The sequence below is a fragment of the Hibiscus syriacus genome, unplaced genomic scaffold (assembly GCF_006381635.1).
Source record: "Hibiscus syriacus cultivar Baekdansim isolate YM2019G1 unplaced genomic scaffold, ASM638163v2 tig00111402_pilon, whole genome shotgun sequence".
Classification (NCBI taxonomy): Eukaryota; Viridiplantae; Streptophyta; class Magnoliopsida; order Malvales; family Malvaceae; genus Hibiscus; species Hibiscus syriacus.
This window is the reverse complement of record NW_024063082.1, coordinates 9,009,922-9,023,294: the sequence shown is the minus strand read 5'-3', so window position 1 is coordinate 9,023,294 and position 13,373 is coordinate 9,009,922. Positions and strand designations below refer to the sequence as shown.

Sequence of the window (13,373 nt, the reverse complement as noted above, 5' to 3'; positions counted from 1 at the left end):
CTATGGTGAGGAAAAACTTGGGTTCTTGAACATGTATGTTTATCAATAAAAGTAACTTGAAACATTTCGCAATCTTTTATCCTCTTTGCAATCATACGCCACGTATAGTTTTTTTCAATCATGCACTTTGTTTCGAAACGATCTTTGCTTGATTTGTTAACTTTTAGTTGATAGCCATCTTCCACACATTTCGTATACAAAGCTATCTTCAAGTCTTCCTTTGTATCAAAACAATCATCTTTCTTGATACAAATAACTTTTGTATAACAATCAACTGCTATCTTTACCAACTATTCTTCCGGTATCTGAAGTAATTCTGGCATATTCCAATTATACTCCAGTGACATTTTCTTCTTTTTCTTTTCTTTGGGGACTTCTTCTTTTTCTTCTTCAGGGTTATATGAATTACAGAATGGATGTTCAACATGTTCATTCACAATCGTAACTTCCTCCTCGTTATCATCAACAACATCTTCCTCGGCAGCGACTGTTTCATCATCAAAATTCGGGTATTGACCAATATCAAAATCATTACACGCAGGGTCTGTTTCTTCTTCTGAAACATCATCAAAATCCGAGTATTGACCAAGATCACAATCCGGGTATTGACCAAGATCAAATTTCGAATACTGACTAGTACTCACAATTTTTTCTGTTGGCTCATAACGTCTAACTGGTCAATACGAAAACCAAAATTTGGTGCTGAAAGTTGATTGGGATTTGGATTAGGAAAAGGTTGTGGGTTTTGAGATTGTGTTTGGTATTGGAAAAGTGGTGAAACAAAATTTTCTTGGTGATGAAATTGTGGTGGAACCATTAATTTTGAGGTTGATAACAATGTTGTACATTGTGAGCACTATAAATTGGGGTTGAAGAACTGAGTTGATTATTACCCGCTACTGACCCAACTTCACTACTTCTAGGTTCAACAACATACAATGTAACATCATCTTGCGAAACACTAATGTAAGCAATGAATCGTTTAACATTTTCATTGTCGGTTAACAAATAAACTTTACATTTTTTTCTGATAAGATAGCCTAAATACACTTAGAGGCTCTAAATTCAATTTCTTTGCAACACGTAACATTAAAGTTTCATAAGTTAACTTTTTTAATGACAATTTTAGTTGAAGATTCATGGGTAAAGGCACATATTGTAAAACACCATGAACATTCTCCCATGACCATCCAAAACACAAATCTATCCAAACATGATCAACATTAGATGATTTCATTCTACAAATTGTAAATTAATTTACTAAACAAACGAGCTATAAACTAGATATCAGCACTAACTTAGAGAAAAAACATACATTTATTAAGTTGATAGTTGATAATTTGGGAGAGAAATCATTGAAAAATTGTATAGAAATAAAATTATGTAAAAAAAAAATAGAGATGGGGAAGGATGACGTTGGATATAGGAACAGATGTCGCCGGAGAGAGTGATAGATGGAGATAGAATGAGTTGCGATTTAGGGATTTAGGTTATGAGTTGCTGCTGCTACGTAGTTATATACCCAAAACATTTGTGTTGCGAAACTAAAACCTGTTGCGAAATTAAATTCGTGTTGCGAATTCGAAAATCGAGTTGCGAATTTGAAATTCAGTTGCGAATTTGAAATTCAGTGTTGCGAATTTGACTTCTGTGTTGCGATTTACAAATTCGCGTTGCGAATTTGGAAACTGGGTTGCGAAATAGGAGTTCGCAATGTGAATTTGAGATCGCGTTGCGAATTTGTTGGTCATTTTCGCAAATCCAAAAAAAAATTGGTTAAAATCGTATATTATAAGGCATTTTCGGTCACTGAGGTTATTTTCTCATTATTAATATCGACTAACGATTGATCAATATTTGAGATTAAATTAAATTAATAGTCAAAACTTCAAATTAATTATATGTTTAAAAAGGTTATATTTTCAGATATCATTTAGTATTCTTTGTTCCATATTCCGAATTAAAAGAATCAAAGCCCTAAACTGAATTTATATAATATATGGTCCATGTTGTATAATGGTCAGTCAATGCTGATCATCAATTATTAATGTCAATGAACGATTGACCAGTATTTAGGATTAAATTAAATTAATAGTTAAAATCTCAAATTAATTTACATATTTAAAAAGATCCCGTCTTTAGATATCATTCCTTCCTTGTTCCGAATTACAATAATCAAACCCTAAACTAAATGTATTTAGAATTATAGAATTTAAGGGTTTAAATTCAAATCGAAACGAGATTTCAAGAGTTAAAGTCTTATTCTTCCATTTGGTGTCATTTTTCTAAAGGTTAATCGATGTAAAATTATTTTCTAAACCCTAAATCATCTGTAGGAGTTCAGGACAATTTAGTGTTTATGTTGAATTTGGGTTTACATCAAGGATGTATCTTTGAACGTGAATTTTGTTAAGAAAATAATGTTTGAATAAACTTGAAATCGAAAATAAAAAACAAAGATTTTCAAGTAATTTGATGATTCGAGATATTTAAAAAAAATGGATCAAGTAAGTATAGTTACGATATGATCTAATATGTTTCAGTTTTATTTGTGTAGACAAATATGTATAAATTTGCTTAAATGTGTGCTTGGACTTGGAGCATTTCAAATGGCAACCCTTTGGATAAGTAAGTTTTATTAAGCTTTTTTAATTTATCCGGTTCAAATTAAATCAATGGGCCCAGATACTTAACTGAAACCCCTTTCTGTCAACCCATTAACCATTACACCCAATCCCAAACTGACTCAACTGCCACCAGAGGCCTATTTATCCTAAAATCTAACCTAACCCAAATATCATACGACCAGTAAGAGAAGGGGATGTTCAACTCAAGACATCGTTGTAAGAAAAAGGTACGAATATACTAAACTTGACATTCTAGTTAACTAAAGTACATAACAGCATTTCAAGAAACATACATAGCAATAATTTACAACTATATTCAGTATAAATATATACATCGATTCAAACCTAAATCACGATCAATCTGAACGAAACTTATATAGAATACAACTTTAATTCAACACGAAATTTAAAAATTCGAACATACACATGATAAAACTCCAATATAGGATCAAACATCATCCAAATCACCGTTTACTGCATCCTTGTTAATGAACGTAGTTATTATTACCTTCCATCCCAAGCAACAAAGGGGACTAGAAAGTGGTACATTAGGATGTACAGATAAAAAGAAATCATGGTAATTAGAAAGATTTATTCCAAGTTTCATGGATGAAGTCTTAACAGTCACTGTTTCAGGAAGTATAAAGCATACATGTACTAAATATATATCTATATACCAAACTTGTTACCATAATAAAGTGCAAAGATGATGGGATCAATTCGAAGCCAAATTAAGCTATTATTTTATAGAGCTTTTAATTCAGCAGCTTGTAGCTATGTCCAGAAACAAATAAGCCTACACACCTTTCTCATTGATCCTTTCATCCTTTGTTCCTTCAGCCACCTTCAGCAAGCACTGTTGCTATTAGATTTCCAAATTTCCCTACATACTAAATGACGAGCAACTAGGGCCAGCCGGTGGATCATACAATTAATATTCCCGAGGCTGAGAAATCGGATTTCATTAAGAAAAAGAGCCAGGAATTTAAGTCAGCAATGGATGGTTTTCAGAACCAGGGAGGAGGTTCGTCATCTCAGAGAACCAAACCGTTAATACAAAGAGTTCCACCGGTCCTACTCAACATGACGCTGGAATTTAAGAAATGTTTCGAGCCAAGGCTGGTATCTCTCGGCCCCTTGCATCATGGTGACCCCAAGTTCCAGAGTGCAGAGGTCTCGAAGCTTCAATTTGCCGCTTTCTTTGCCCTTGAGAACAGAACTACTGACGATAGTCTGTTCGGTAAGATTAAGGCCGAGATAAAAGATTTGAGGAAGTGTTTTAAGCCGGACGACATTAAAGACTATGACTACGAGAAGCTAGCATGGATGCTTTTCATAGACGGTTGTGCGGTGTTGCATGCCGTAAACTGCTGAATGGAAGGTGAATTTGACAAGTTGAATACTAAACCAGATCTTCTGGTATTTGCGCAACTTGATTTGTTTTTGCTAGAAAACCAAATTCATTACGGAGTCCTCCAGATACTGATTGAGTCAGCCAATGATCCCCAAAAGTGGAAAAAGTCTCTCAAAGGCTTCATAGCTCAGAACCTTGTAACAAACATACCAGGTGAGCACAAGAGAAGTACAGTAAAAGTTCCAGATAGGGAAGATTATGCTCACCTCCTGGAGTGGTTACGGGCGGAGCACCTGGTAGGAGACGAAGTTAAGAGGGAGAGTAGCACGATCGGAAATATGCTTCTGTATTGTGCAGATAGTCAAAGACACGGGAAAACCTTTCATAGCATCACGGAGCTTAGAGAATCAGGGATTCATGTGAAGCCCACCCAGACGATCAACCTCAAGAACATTTACTTCTACTGTAAGTTTCTGGGAAAACTGATGATGCCACACCTCTTGGTGGATGACTCGACAGTCTCCAAGTTCCTGAACTTGGTGGCTTTAGAAACGTGCCGGGATTTCAGGAACGAATTTGAGATTACCACTTACTTATGCTTCCTCGACTCCCTCATCAATACAGCGGATGATGTTAAGGAGCTGTGAGTTACGGGAATGCTTCACAACTACTTGGGCAGCGATGAAGATGTGGCTGATCTTTTCAATAAAATGAGCAGGGATTTGGTGCCTGACCAGCAGTGGTACTCTGATGTGGATTACCACTTACTTATGCTTCCTCAACTCCCTCATCGATACAGCGGACGATGTTAAGGAGCAGCGAGTTACGGTAATGCTTCACAACTACTTGGGCAGCGACGAAGAGGTGGCTGATCTTTTCAATAAAATGAGCAGGGATTTGGTGCCTGACCAGCAGTGGTACTCTGATGTGGTAAAAGACATTCATAAGTGCTGCAACAATCCATGGACGGCTGCCCTGGCTTATGCCTATTACACCCATTTTAGTAGCTCATGGAGTATCCTTGCCTTTTTGGGTGCCATTATAGGGCTTCTTTTCTCTGCTACTCAGGCTTATTCTCGTTGCCGCAGAACCGACATTAAAATCAGTGAACTCCTTGAAACCAGTCCTTTAAAAGAGTGTGCTTTCAGTCATCTCTGTCTGTGTTTTCTCCCCCAATAATCTTCTGGTTCTTTATAGTATACTTTGTCCTGCCACCATTGTTGCCCAGCGTTGGCCACATTTTCCTCTGTGGTTTATTGTCTTAAAGAGTTGTTTCGTTTCACGCTGTAACTCATTTTCATTTTTTCATTTAATTTGTAAAACGATTTCTAAAAACAAAAATAAAAATTGGCTTTTCATGTTTTCAGAACAACATGCAAGAGACCATGAATGGCTTTGATCCAACATGTATGTGAGTACAAAAATGAAGAAATTTAATAATTCTGTTCTGTAAGAAATTACAGTGTTCTTTCTTCCTCATAATTCATAATGTAACTATCATAATTATATAGAAACAAATTCGAAGTTTATTATAAACATTTATAGGGAAAAAACTAGTAAAATGCAACCCAACCAACAAATTTAAGCATGCAATAAATGGATATATCCTGATCATCTTAATCTCTATCCTTCACTAAATTATTGATCATGCTGACCAAAGGAAGAGTTCCCTTGGCCATAATCTCTAACCTGGAAGTATTTGAGGCATGATAGAACAGAGAAAGCCCAAATGTTATGAGCTCGGGAAGAAACAACCTAGATGACAAGAATCCATGCCAATAATGGGGTTCCAGATCAAAAAATGCATCGAAAAACCTTCTCGTTGCTGGTAAATCGAGCTTAAGCAAAATATCCATGCCGAAACAGAAGAACTCCCTTTGTCCTCCTTTCTATGGGCCATAAATCCCTCCATGCTTCTGCTGACAATTTTTTTCCCCCAAGTTCCTTCCGGGATCAAGGCATCTAACTATGGCATCTGCAACAATTGGAGCAGCTGCAAGAGTTCTTGCAACCATGTACCCTGTCGAAGGGTGCACCATCCCAGCTGTGCCACCGATTCCCACAACTCTTTGGGGTAGCACTGGAAGGGGACCGCCCATCGGAATAACACAGTGCTCGTCCTCTTCAATGCTCGTAACTTCTATTCCTAGGTGCCTTAACCTGGCCACCATTCTCTCCTTGATATCATCCATAGGCACTCCAGGTCGAGCGACTAGAGAAGTTTCCTCGAGAAATATTCTGTTCGACGAGAAGGGCATTGCATATAGAAATGTGGGAATTCTACTATTTCTCTCCCTCAACTCCTTACTGTTGGCAAGATGCGAGTCTCTCCAATCCATAAAAACCATCTTTTCTACATCAAAAGGGTGTCCTTCCACCTCGGCCAAAATTCCATAGGCCACTTGATAGCCTGGATTATAAGGCTTATCATACTGAACAAGGCACCTCGAAAATCCAGTCGCATCAAGAACAACGGTAGCCTGAACCGTGGCACCATCATTGCAAATCAACATGGATTTTGATTCCTCGTGAATAACCTTAATAACCTTTGCCTGGTGAAATTTTACACCGTTGGATATGCACTTTAGCAACATTTTGGACTTGAGCTGCTTCCTGTTAACCCTTCCATAAGGTCTATCGAGATGTTTCTTTTTCTGGTCATCAATATACACAACGGCACCGGACCAAGTCGTATCGAGGCAATCAAGCAAATCCATAGCTTCGAATTCATCCACCCAAACACCATAGTTATTAGGCCAAATCAAAGTCGGAGATGGATCGATGGAGCACACCGAAAGCCCCGCCTGCGAAACCTGCTGAGCAACAGCAAGACCAGCAGGGCCACCTCCCACAACGGCTAAATCCACCACAGTACCTTTTGATGGATCAAATATAGGAAGCTCAACCTCTAAATTTTCCTTCTTAGTTTCAGGAACCAACTCCAAAAGAGCACCTCTACTTGCCTTAATCTTAACACAACCATTATTATCCATACCTCTTCTCAAACAGGATTTCTTGGGACCAAACTTAACCTCCTGGGTTTTATTACAAGCTTTCTCAGAGAACCCATGGAGTAGAAGACGCGAAAATTCAAGCTTGCTGTGAGTTCTAAGTAAATTATCCATGGAGTTCCAACAAAGTGCCTTACTCAAATCCAAAAAATATTTCTTAAAAATACACTTCTAGGTCATTACTGCTAGAATTGAGCTTAAGGCATTGAATCTGGAAAAGGAATATTGAAGAGTGAGAAGAAGAAGAAGAGACTCACCAAGACAGGGAAATTAGTTGAAGAAATGTAGAGAAAATTGAGGTTTGCCTCATTTTTGGAGCTTCATGAAAAAAAGAAGATATATGTGGCAATAGCTAAAGCTTGTGTGGTCTGCCCTCAACGACAAAGGGAAGTGTGGATTCCCTTTTTTTTAAAAAAAAAAAGATAAATTCATACAATAAATCCTCATTTGTCATTGCTGTACGAGAGTGGAGAGAGCACGTTCGTTTTATGGATGCATGGAACTCCACGTGTTTACTTCAGTTCAAGGTAATATTATGGAAATAATACCCGAATCAACGTTTTTTAATCAAAATGGTACACAAATACAAATAATATTATTTATTAAATGACACCTCTTAATAAAGATTATGTAAATAATTAGTTCAGAATTTCTCAATTTAAATGATAACAAACTCATCTATATAGTAATTGTGGATATACGAGGCTAAGGAAAAGAATTGTAATGAAAATTAAGTAGTTCATTTCTTCCTACAATATTCTCCACAATGGGATGAAATTGAGCACGCAAACAATAATGGGGACAATACTTTTATGTCGTACAAAATTAAAATGGTAAATAAAAAAATAATTAATCATAGTAAAATTTCTCTCTAAACAAGTCAAAATGAAAGTTGTCAACTGCTTGACATTCAATATGCCAGGAGCCAACTTGTTACCCCCAAAAATAGCCCTGCCAACTTGGCAAGTATCAGATTCATCTTAAAATTAACCATCTACAACACCCCCTGATTATCGCCATCATGGACACTAGGGTATGTATTGGGATTTTCAGTAGCAACTGTTTGACTCAGGCTGTTAGCTGCATTAGCATCATCGTCGTTGCCACATTCGGATACCGAGTTATCATCCTTCTCTGGACAATCCAGTTGCAGACATTCAGCTACTTCAGTGCTACAATTTTCTGAACCGAAGCTTCTACTTGAGAGTGCCAAGTCTTCTTTCTTGACGATGTTGAGTATAAGTCCATTATGGAGCCTTTCAGGCTGCAGGAGATCACCTTCAGAGACCATAATGCTTGAACCATTAACATGTGCCCTGTTCACGAAATTCCTCTGACCGAACTCTTGTTCTGAACCTCTATTTGTTGTCATCCTTGGGCTGTGACTAAAAGGATCCCCACCGCCATCTGAAATCCAGGAGAACTAGGATGAGCCATCAGACCTTGTTCACTTTGTTATAACATGCCCAAAGATCAATCATATGATGATTGCAATAATACATTTATTTATCGATTTTATTGAATAAAGACATTGCCACTATTATTTTTAGTTATACATATGTGTTTAACATAAACTGGAAGATAATAAAGTCTATATAATAACATAATTGTTATTATTAAAATATCCATAGTCAAGTATTATTATGTGCATAGACAATAAAATGCGCTTAAGACTAACATATGTTATTGATTGATGACAACGATTTGTCATTGACATAAAGATGTCAGAATTGATACATGATTATACGGTTGGAGAACAATGTATTGGATTGACCCACCATGAGCATATGTCTTAAATTATTATGTGACAATTTGTTCTAATAATTTTTTGTAACTTAGGTGACAATGGTATATTGCTAGATGTCACTCATTGTATGTAATATTAGAATTGTTCTAATAATTACTACTAACGTTAAAAGAACCCACAAAGTCACACCCTAAGATTAAAATGAGCAAAGATGTACAATTTATTGTATGTTTCTAAAATATATCTAGAGTTGATATATGTGTATATTTGATATATATATGATTTTAATTATCTCAAATATAATAAGTAAACATTAAATGAATGTAATTTTGATTATAACTCTTTAATTAATATTTATTTTGGAATAATTAAATAAGATTTTAAATAAACATTAAAGATTTTAATTCAGATTATAAGTATTTAATATATTTAATTTGAATTAAAATATTTTTATTAGTATTAATTCGAAATAACTTAAAATTCCTAATATGTTAGAGTAACTGATATATTTAAAATGAGATAGGGTCTAGCAACCCTTTTTCTCAAAATTGATTTTGGGGGGAAAAATTACTCTCAATCATGTGAACTAAGTAGATGGCGAGACGTGTTTTCGTGGAGGTTTTTGATTTGAACCGTTTGTGATCACCACTAGTCGTTGTTGTCTTTGTTGTTTTTCAAGGAATCCATTATAACTATTTGCATCATTTTCTCCCGATTTCGGTTTTACGTTCTTAGATCGTTGGTGAGACCGTCGAGTTTTTATTTCTACTGCGCCGTGGGGTGCGCCGACGGTCTCAACACACTTCAGATCCAACATCTAGATTTTGGACAAAATTGATTAACAAATTTGCAGAGGTGGTCCTCATCAACGGGCCACCGGATCTTGTCCAAGAATGTATGTTTACACCTTCATACTCACTATCTCTTCCATCATATGCACTGCAGTGAGCTCGCAAACTCCTCCCAGGAGTTGGCATTCCTGACGAACCCCCTACTCCATGATGCAAAGATGTGGTAACATCTGAGAGAAGATCTTCTTCGAGGGAACCTGTTGAGTTTTCTCTAGCAATGCAATTCCAAGAAGGAATTCTCTTCGAAGCACTGAATCTGGCTGTGTTGGTGGGGCCATGAGATGAAGCAGAAGCAGCGGCGGCTCTGTCAGCACTCCGTTTAAGCCTACGCATGTGGTTAAGAATTGAAACACAGTCGTCAAGGCAAGCTCAATGCCACAGTTTGCTTTCATAGCTGAAAGCTTCTCCCAAGTGCATCTACTCCCTTGGTTGCCTTTTGAAGCTCCACAAGAGTAAGGTTTGAAGAATTTTCAAGTACTGTTAACAGTTAAAACCATTAAAAAAATACAGTCGGTCACCATTGAAAAGATTATTGAATGATGTGAATATGAAAAACAGCATAGATAGACCCGGATTATACATAAAAGTTGAAGTCACCCTGCTACAAATCTTGGTTTGAATGCCACTGAATGCCAGTGCTCAAGCTTTCACCATTTTCTAATTTGAATGTCACCAAAGGCAAGCCTTAAAATAATTTTGAACATACCTGAGAAACTGTGGCTGGCATAACAACAGTAACATCGCCTTCCCAATCTTGAGCAAATATCTTGGCAAGTCCCCCCATCCGAAATCCTAGTTCGAGTATTTGACCACATCTATGTTTAACCTCCATCTCAGTTAGGTGTGCAAGCTACAATTTGAAACAATAAAACTAGTTTACTTCATTTCAGCATGCAGATAATAGGAAAAGCAAACAGACAGATATTGTAATGACTAGCAAGATTCATAATAGATCAAGTATTTTAAATACACGCATAAGCATTCTTTCAGAAGCTTCTTTGTTTCAGCTCTATTTATTAAACCATGACAGAACCTCAAAATAAAATGTAATACTGTACATTCAGATCATTTTGTTCCTACAAAAATGCACTACAACAAAATGACATTCTAAGAATGACTCCACAGCTCCACTCAACCATACAAAACAGCATTTGAGTGAAATTGCCTGATATAACTATTTAAACTGTAAGATTAGTTACTTTTCTATATGTGGGTGCATGTCTATGCATCAGAGAGAAACTAGAAGGCCATGTGCAGTTAAGGTCAGAGATTTTCATTCATGTCTCAACTCTGAACACAGACATGTAAGATAGTCAACTAAAGAAATAGACAACGATAAGTATATAAAACAATGATGAAAAGAAAATATGAACCCAGATAAAAGGATTCTTTTTTCTTTCTTAACCACATACACATACCTTTGCCGCAAAGTTACCACCAATGGCTCTTGCAAACTCCTTCATCCTCAACCATGGTATGATATGAGGGTTTGCCTGACTCACGATGAAATGATTGACATTGAACAGCTCCTTCAGTTGCATCATAGGTAAATCAACCTCCAAGCTGCCATCCCTCCACTGGCGTGCACGTGCAGATGCACCAGAACCCTCTTCAGGATCCAAATTAAAGGGAGGATGATAAGGAACAAGTTCTCCACTCCTATCTTTTGCCATTAGCTCCTGAGCTTCAAAAATGCCAGGGAAGGCACAAGAAGCGCCTACTGCGCTCCATATGACAACATGAGGTGAAGTCAAGTAATTAAGGCACCTAGGTGGTTCATGCTTCCTTGGAGAGCAAACCATTATCCCAATAATCCGTCCAGTCATATCATAAGCTTCTTGAAATGTAAGATTACTTGTGAGGTGTCTTAACATCCATTGCATGTACCTGATATCATGAACAGCCCCTTGTCTCATGACCCTCCTAACAACAGCAAATATTCCCCCAGCAAATAACTTCAACGAGCGCCAAGAGTCTTCAAAGAAAACTTTGCAGCTCAGGCCATGACCTGGTGCCAACAATAGCACACATAATGGATCCTACACTAGAACCAGCGATTATCCTGGGTAAAAGCTTATGCTCTACTAGTGTTTTAATGACACCAATATGGAATACTCCAAGAGAAGCACCCCACTTAAAAGCAAAGCAGTTCTACCAAATGCATGCCTTGTTTCATGCATAAAAGCAAGTTTCTCTTCCAAGGAGAGCTCCTCTGTATCAGAGTTGCAACCATTCTCAACTGAGTCGAGACCTCATCAAATAATCCTTGATGAGATTAGGCACATGAAGCCTTCCTTTATGAAGCTGAGGGTTACACATATTACCGAGATTTCGGATAAGATCAGCTCTCATGCAAAAGATTATATCCCTCAGAGATCCGTCTTCACGACGACGCTGGAGCTCCTGAAGCTTGTTTCACAAGTTCCTCATCATACAGATTCGATTCATTCATCTTTGGGGTCTCTTTATCAAGCATCTTAGCAGCATGAGCCCACTCTTCATATGTCAATGCATTTCTCGTCATATTTCTCCAAAATTTCCTTCTATAAGCCATTTCAGCCCTCAATTTTACATTTGTGTATCGTCTCAACAAAAAAGCAATAATTGTCACCAATGCCATTATCCCCTGTGGATTTCGTGGATGCAACCATGATATAATAGGTGAAAAGAAGTCCTTACATCTATAGAACAAATCCAACAACACGTGAAATATTCGATACCTGAAATGTGACATTGACTTACACAGCATGATCCTAAAAGCAATTGTCCGACCAATGATCGTCCAGGGACCAATTGAAAATGGATCAACGCTGGCCTCGTTACTTATATCCATAGCTAGTTTACAATGATATTCTTTTCTGTGTTGGTATGATTTTCTATTTGGTAACAGCCAAGAACTAGGACCGGATAACAAAAACGGAAACAGAGAACGTCGATCTAAGTAATTGAATTCGAATCACTAAAGATCAATGAAGACAGTATTGGTTTTGTTTTGCACCAAATTGAATTCAGAATCACTAAAGAACAAGAGAAGCTGATCCTCCTATAAGCCTAATTTCACTTCCTGCCGTTGTATACTTGCTTAAAGCTTAAACTATCCTCTTCGTATAGCATTAAACGAAAAGGAAAAGGAAAAGGAGAAGATTTTTTCTTCGAATATATAGAAAGTCCGCAGAAAAAAGGCAATTCTATTTTAACATAGTATGACGCAGTAAAGGGACAAAAGTAATAGTTCCCACATCATTCAGCTCCTGGTTTCCGACAAATTTTCTGAATATCTAGAAAAAGAAAAAAAATCAAAGAAGAACCGTCAGACTCTAATTACCAACAAGAACCCAATTCTCTTAATATCTACAAAAAAAGAAAAAATCAAAGAAAACCCAGAATTCTAATTCCCATCAACACAAGAGAATCAAGAACCTAAACGAAACGAAACCCAGAAAGTCAAAAAGGCCTGAAAGTTTGACTGCAATATCAAATTTCACTTGCATGACCAACTAAAAAATCAAGGGTTTTTCCTTTGGCAATCCAACATTCGCAAAGGAAACCCCGGGAAAAGAAAAGCAGAAAAGTCCCTATTGCAATGATATACTTCGGCAGCTAAATATAACAAGAAAGCGAAAATTTTGGGATATGTGAAAGAGATAATGCAAATGAACGAAGATTCCGGATAGAGTCCGAGAAGATTGTGTGTGTAATAAGATAAGCAAATGAAGGAGAAGATAATATCCTGATCGCTGGGAAACTAACTTTCTATATATAAAACGTTTAAAAGAGAGAAGA

General features: G+C 37.0%; 3 pseudogenes; 1 reads left to right on the top strand and 2 right to left on the bottom strand.

Moving 5' to 3' along the window:
• The first annotated feature begins 2,498 nt into the window (after positions 1–2,498).
• On the top strand, positions 2,499–5,192 carry LOC120161538 (annotated as a pseudogene).
• A 238-nt stretch (positions 5,193–5,430) lies between these two features.
• LOC120162104 lies at positions 5,431–7,216 on the bottom strand (annotated as a pseudogene).
• Positions 7,217–7,888: 672 nt separating this feature from the next.
• Positions 7,889–13,133, bottom strand: LOC120162564 (annotated as a pseudogene).
• Between the last annotated feature and the right edge of the window lie 240 nt (positions 13,134–13,373).